This window comes from Apium graveolens, unplaced genomic scaffold (genome assembly GCF_009905375.1).
Source record: "Apium graveolens cultivar Ventura unplaced genomic scaffold, ASM990537v1 ctg3684, whole genome shotgun sequence".
Classification (NCBI taxonomy): Eukaryota; Viridiplantae; Streptophyta; class Magnoliopsida; order Apiales; family Apiaceae; genus Apium; species Apium graveolens.
The window spans coordinates 125490-132095 of NW_027418213.1; positions in this window are offsets into that span (position 1 = coordinate 125490).

The window sequence follows — 6606 nt, forward strand, 5'->3', positions numbered from 1 at the left end:
TATTAATCAAATTCTAATGCTGACGTGGTAGTATTTATTTAACTTGGTTTATTTTTTGTCATTACTTGAACGGTTATATTTTCTCAGAATATTGGTTTATGTAAGTTAAAGTAGTAATAAACATTTGTTTAGTGGGAACAGTTTTTTTTTAAAAAAAACTGAACGTGCAATGTAATTATTACTTATTAACCGTGCCCATTAACTTTTGCCTTAACTGCTGCATGCCTGACAGGTGTAAAGGTCTGTTCCACTTCTTATTAACTGTTGTCACGTGGGGTGTCTAAGTAAAAGAGATAAAAGTTTTTCAAATCTTTTATTTTCATTTTTATTCTACTCTCTCTCTTTTCTTATTCTCTCTCACATTTTCTGACGCTTTTTCTTTACAGACATTTTCTCAAACACCTTACAGGCACTCTAACTTCTCACTTATTTCTGATGGCACCCAAGGATTTAATTGTTGATGGAGCCAAGTTTGTACCAAATAACTATGCTGCAATCTTGAATAAGGCTGAAGCTCCATCAGATCTGCACTTTGTGCAAGATTTATTAGCTCATAGTGAGATTGGGTATGCTTTGACCCAACCTCAAAATATTTCAAGCCAACAAGTGCTAACATTTTGGCGAACTGGGATTTTTGATGATGGTGGTGCTACTGGTACTCCAAGCATCGTTTTCACATCAGGAGATGTCGAGCATGTGGTCACTCCTGGAGCAGTTCGTAAAGCTCTCCACTTACCTGAAGGTTGCACATTCTCAATAGTGGAGGATCCTGTCTTACAGCAGCTCATGGCCAGTATGGGCTATGAGAAAAGTTTGGAAAAGTTGGGTCAACTGAAAAGAGCAAATATCAGAAAGGAATGGAGCTTTTTCTTATATTGTATCACTAAGGCATTTGCCAATAAATGCTCCAACTTTGATGCTATTCCCATCATGAGTCAGCAAATTGGGTATGCCCTTATTCATCAAACTCATTTTGATTTTGCAAGTGCTGTGCTAGGTTTCATAGGGAATAGGATGACAGAGGATAGGACTGTAGTATACTTTGCTAGATTCTGTCAGCTTATATATACTTTCTGGTTGTGCTGATGAACCCCAACCAACCGGTGATTTAATTTCACCCTTTAAGCTTGCAAAAAGGGCCTTTTATGATTTGTTAAATGCTGACACTAAGAAACAAGTGCAGAGACCCTTACAGATTCCTCAGTTAGTAAAACAAATACTGGTAAATGCTGATCCACAAACATACACATCTGTTTACCCTGATGTTCAACCCATCAACACATCACAGCAAACTCAACAACCATCAGAACCTACCATCTCTCACCAACCTCAAACTTCTCAACCTCAACCTACTCAACCTACTCAACCTACTCAACCATCTATCAGGACATATTTCAAACCTTCACAGTCATCTCAAACTCAAACATCAGCACATCCTGTGAAGCCTTCATCTTCCAAACCCAAGAGGACTAAGATGGCACCTCAGTCTCAACAGAAGAGAAGGAGAATTGTTCTGAGAGATGAGTCAGACAATGAGGAACATGTTCCAATATCAGAACTTGTTGTAATAGAAGCTGAGAAGATCTTTTCTCAGAAAGATACTGAAACTGGGAGTTCTAGGCCCCTAAAAAGGCTTAGAAAGCTAAATACTGATGATAAATCTCCCAAAGTCTCTAATTCTGCAAAGAGACTTAAAAAGCAAAGAGCCAGGAGGGCTGTAAGTGTATCATCACACTCTGAAGAAACTCTGAAAGCAGCAGCTAAGAAAGGGGGTCAGGAATCTCTGATCCCAACAGAACTTATAGTAATTGAACTACTTCCTATTGCTGAATCAGCTCACAAGTCTCCTATTCAAGAACAAGAGGATATTCCAGAGTCAGGGCCTACACCTCCTGTGTCTCCTGTAATTGATCCAGTACATACTGAAGACCCAGGTACAAATGCTGAAATTGATATTCATAACTTGATTGTGCCTGAGGTTCTGTACTTGGAAGCTCCACCAACTCAACTCACTCAACCAACTCAACTCACTCCACCAACAACACCAATTCTAGATGCTGATTTCAATGAAAATATTCCAACCACACCAATTCTGAATCTGGATGATGAAAATCAGATTGAAGGTGGGCATCAAGATTTGGCTGTTGATCAGAACTTAGTTGTAGATCAGAACTTAGAGGATGATGTTGAAGCCTCTATAGCCTCACATACTGTTATTTTATCAGAGGATGATGATGCTGCAGGCTTTGTAAGTTCTGATGCTGATAATGCTGAACTTACTGGTGAAGCTGCTGCAAATGTAGATGCTGATGCAGCTGGTCCATCAGGATATGCACCTCAACAAGCTCCATGCAAAGCTGATCTGATAAAGAAGTTTGTTAGAGAGGATGCACCAGTACCTTGGAGTGAAACTCCTAGAGGAAATGAGTGGACTAAGGAATGGAACTCAGTTAGTTTTGTTCCTACTGAAAAAATTCTTGCTGAGCACCTTGCCAAAGCTGATGAAATGCTGATAAATGATGATTTCAAGGCACAGTTGAGAGTTACTGCAATGAGTACAAGGCACCTTCAAGGTCAACACTCCATAACTCATGCTAAGGTGAATAAAATTCAAGAGTCTCTGATCCAGCAAGATATGAATATAAAATTGGAAAATAACAGATTTTTCAAGCCAGCCTTTGCAGAATTGGGTATATTGAAAAGACTCAGGAGAAGCAACAAGATCAAATTTCCGAAATTCTAAAGAATCAAGCTTCTCAGCAAACTCAACTCAATGAGATCCAATCCTCAGTGGAATTTCTTGTCTCTCTTCTTTTACCTGCTGATGCCAAAAAGGGGGAGAAAGTAATTAAGTCCAAATGCAAATCTACTCAATCACTGAAGGGTAAGGATGATGGAAATGATGACCAGGGAAACTCTGGAATGGGTAGAGGTCATGGTCAAGGCAAAGGTTTTTCATCAAGCAAAGATGGAACTACAAGTCAAAGAATAAGTTCTGATACTGGGAGAAGAATAAGTTCTGATACTGGTAAAAGGATAAGTTCTACTGAACATCTGGAACTTGATGAAGAGATTTCAAAGAGATTATTTCTTAAAGAAAATCCTGGAATGGACTTTGAAACTTTAAAGGAAGAAGAAGCTAGACTTAAAGCAGAAAAAGTTAACTCCAAATCTAAAGCTTCTGTTGTTGAAAAGAAACTTCCAAAACCTAAGGGCATTGTGATAAAAGAAAAGACAAATTCTGAGGCAACCAAAGCCAAATCACAAGTGGAGGTAGATCTAAGATCCAAGGGCAAATAAAAAGTCGATGAACCTGTAAAGGTATATGTGCCGGTCATGGATGAAGAAATATCTGATGAAGATGCTAGTCTTACTCTGATGAAAAGGAAGATTTCTTAACCAACCTCTGACATGGATCAAGTTGTTCAGAGTCAAGATATAGTAAGTTCTGATATGACAGTGAAGAAAGCAACCTCTGACATAGCTCAAGTTGGCTTGATATCAGAAGATAAGGAAAAGGAAACATCTGACATTGCTCATGTTAAACCTTCAAAGATGCTACTACCTGGATTCACCAAAGCTCAACAGACTCAACCTTTGAAGACTACATTAAGTGATTTTGAAGCAAGAGTTGTTACAGGAAAGGAAGCAAGAGATAAATCAGGATTGGGTAGTTCTAAAGAGAAGAGAGTGCACAATACTACCAATGATCCAACTTCCTTAAGTGAAACAGGTGTAGGAGCAACTCCTGAGAGATTGAATCAACTTGAATCTGTACAAATGGTTTACCTTTCTGTTTTGAAAGAAGACATCATGTTATACTTTATGACAGATGTGAGGGTATTCCAGATCAGAGAGAATGCAATTTCATTGAAGTATTTTGAAGAACTGGAACATGTTCTATTTCCGCTTCAAGTGAAAAAACAGATCAACAGATGGTGCTACAGGGTGTTTAAAATCAAATATTCAAAGACAGAAGAAGCTTTACTCTGTAAAGTCTGACAGCCCATACTTTCCTAAGTACAGATCTCACAGTGGAAAAATTGTTGAAATGAAGCCTAATACTGCTAAAATCATCACTACATTTTCTGGTATTAAGGGACTTAAATTCAATCTTGAGTCTGACAAAGCCTGCATTATCAGACTAGATCAGGATATAAGGAAAGCTAAAATAAATGATCTCAGGGCTGCTATTTTTTAAACTGGTGAAGATACAGTTGAATTGAAGAATGCAAAAAGGAGGATGGTCAATGAACTTGAATATGCTGAGAGATGTTTGTTGAAGGACTATCTCAGAACAAATCCTGACATCAAAGAGATCAGAAATTGAAGCCAAGTCAAAGATCTACAACTGCTTAAATTCTGAAGGATGTACAGACTGAAGCTGTTATCATACTTTAAGGATGGTAAAGTTATAAGGACTGTAAGTTGTAGTTATCTAGTCAAATTCTCATGCATTTGTACTTAATGTTTTTGACATCATCAAATATCTGTTAAACTTGTATATTATGCTAATTTACAAGTTGGGGGAGATTGTTAGATATATTTGTGATGTCATGGCTAATATGATTTGTGTTTAGTTTTCAGATCTTACTTAACAGGACAAATTAGTACTTAACTGGAAATCAGTACTTATACCAAAGTCAGGACTTAAGATATCAGAACTTGAGTTGTCAGAACTTAAGTTATCATGAGATATTTATCAGGAGATAATATCAGGACTTAAGGAGACGTTCAGATAAGGAAGGCAACTGATTGAAAGGAAAGAAGATCGAGACAAACATAAGAAGAGATATGCATGAAGAAGAATTCTATAAGGAATAGAATACTTGGAAGAAAAGATAACTGATTGATATATATTAGGAAGCATAATTATATTCGATATCAGTTAGAAGATTATCTTGTAACTATGTAGTATATAAACACAGACATAGGGTTTACACTATATGTGTTATCATAATCGAGTTTATTATTCATTATAACCCTAGCAGCTCTCGTGATAATTTGTTCATCACTGAGAGAGGACAGTTCTTTGTAACAGAGTTTATTGTGTTGAATAAAATCTGTGTTCTGTTACTTGAGTTCTTATATTCGATTTGATTGTAGCAAACACTGTATTCAACCCCCTTCTACAGTGTGTGTGACCTAACACGGAAAGTACCTATACTCGTTGTTTTGAAAAATAGGGTAATCGATTATTTATAAAATATCTTGTCTCAACACGTAATGAGGTTTCGTAAAATTTAATTACATATCCTCGTTCGACATCTCCGATAATTATAGGTTACATTCCCGTATTTTTGGAATTAATTTGCCGAAAATCGGGCATCGTCTTCTTTGTTTATTGGCCTACCCGTCGAAATAATTCGACGTCAAATCACAACAACAATCCAATCAAAACCACACAACCAATCACAATTCGCAATCCCAATCACCGATACAATTCAGTGATTAATTATTATTATTCATTTTTTTATGTTTTTTATTCGTAGGACTCAGATAAAAATCATCACCGTCCACTGTTGACTCGCCAAAGCTCATCGTCGACGGCGGTAAAATTCGTTGGTACATGATAAATTTCGGGTTTCCGTACGAATCTCACCGATTAATTTAATTTCCCGCTCAAATTTTTTTTATTTCATGAATAATTACTCAATAATTTCCTGCAAAAATCCCAAAATTTTTGTATTAAGATATATATAACAGAAAATAATCCAACAACAGTCGAACAGACCCAACAAACAACAACACAAAAGAACAGCCGACAAAAGAACTCAACCGGAATCGAAAACACAGGCTGAAAAACAAAATCGGAACTGAAGAAACAAGAGACACAGCCAAGACACAAATTAAACTGCATATATATGCATATATGTATGTATAATCAACAGGAACTAATTGAAACAATTGGACAATATCAACGGCGGTTACTGGAGAGAAACGGCAGGCAGAGAACGTCGGAGGAAATAGAAGAACAGAGGAGTAAAACTGGACAGAAATCAGGGAAGAGACGGAAAAAAGAAAAAGAAGAAAGAAAAGAAGAGAAGAGAGAGATAAGCGCAGAGAGAGATCGAGAGATTGAGGGACGAGGTCGAGAGAGGTGGGGGGGTGCATGGGTGAATTTGAGGGTTTTGTTTCCCTTTTTTTTCTTTTTTTTCTTGTTATTATCCTGACTCGCACCGCAATTTTGATTTTAACGAATAATTTACGGGTAACAACAACCCGAACATTTATCAGAACTGATTTAAAAATTCTCGAGATAATTTAAAACTAATACTCTAAAATTTTCATGATTTTCAAACCATTTTTAACTTGCCAATCATATCCGCATTTAACGATTAATCGTACAAACGTGCGGGTGAATAAAAGCCAGAAAATTTTCGGAATAATTTTAAAATTCTCAAAATATTTAAAAGTTAATAGAATAATTTTTTAATGATTTTTGAAACATTTTGGAATTAATACTGATTTTACAATTAAGTGAAATCAGAAAATTGTTTAAAGATAAATAATCTATAAAATATTGATTTCTAAATTTTATAAACTCCTAAAAATAATAAATAAAATTATAAGGCAACAAAAATAATCTTAGAAACAACTTTTGCA